Source organism: Octopus bimaculoides, chromosome 24 (assembly GCF_001194135.2).
Source record: "Octopus bimaculoides isolate UCB-OBI-ISO-001 chromosome 24, ASM119413v2, whole genome shotgun sequence".
NCBI classification, from domain to species: Eukaryota; Metazoa; Mollusca; class Cephalopoda; order Octopoda; family Octopodidae; genus Octopus; species Octopus bimaculoides.
In genome coordinates this window covers 25,961,452-25,962,550 of record NC_069004.1, presented here as the reverse complement: position 1 = coordinate 25,962,550, position 1,099 = coordinate 25,961,452, and positions in this window count along the sequence as shown.

The window sequence follows — 1,099 nt, the reverse complement described above, 5'->3', positions numbered from 1 at the left end:
TAATGGCTCACTGACTGCGGACCCCACATGGATAAGTGAAGTGCTCAGTGCACAATTCAAGAGTGTTTTCACTTCTCCTCTGAGTCACATGCAGATAAAGAACCCAGCTGATTTCTTTGACAATATCACTCAGCAGAAAAAGACTGCATCCATTACCTACATTGACATTGAAGAGGAAGATGTAATAGCTGCCATAAACGAAATGAGCTCAAATTTGGCAACTGGCCCCGATGGTTTCCCAGCTATGCTGGAAGATGAGGGATTAAAATATGAGAGAAGGGGTTAGAGTGGAACAGGTTTCTTACTGTAGAGCAGCAGTTCTCAACCAGGATTCATATGACCCTTGGGGGTCCATACAAGATTTTGTTGTTACAATCTATGCACAATAAATTGGTTATATTTCTATAATATACAAAATATTTAATAAAATGTTTTATTCCTAACTATGAAAATATAATAGGAATTTTTTTTAGACATTGAATGGCTATGAGGGTCCAGTAGTGTAAAAGTAGGTATGAAAGGGGTTTATAAGAAGGAAAAGGGTTTGAAACCCTGTTGTAGAGGAACTAAATGACTCACATTTTAGAAGTGGAGAAGGGATGATCAGGTGGAGCCAGAAAAAAGTAGTAGTAATAAAAATATAGTGGTGTGGTTATTACTGTTCTTAATTGCATTACTGGCTGTGGTATACAAAGCAAATATGGGAAAAAACCATGATAAACACAAGATGTTCAACTCATTTGTTCCCTACACACGTTTCACCATTGTGGTTATTTGCATCCTCTGCAGTGGAAATTCCAAATGCAACTGGATGATGAACCGCAATAGTTCATCATTATAATTTGCATTATAATTTACCCAGATCAAATGCATTTGAACACTGATTATCCACCACAGAAGATGCAAATAACCCAATACAGCAATTAAAAAATAACTTACTCAAAAAACGAAACTCAGGTATCGGTTTTGTTTTTAATTTTTAAATCAATAGATTTTTGTTTTTTTTTGTTTTGTTTTACTGAGTCAACTTCGAGGGTGTGGGCCAAATAAAAAACTTTTAAAAAATTAAACTGTGGTGAGTTCCCTTTTTTTCCTTTGT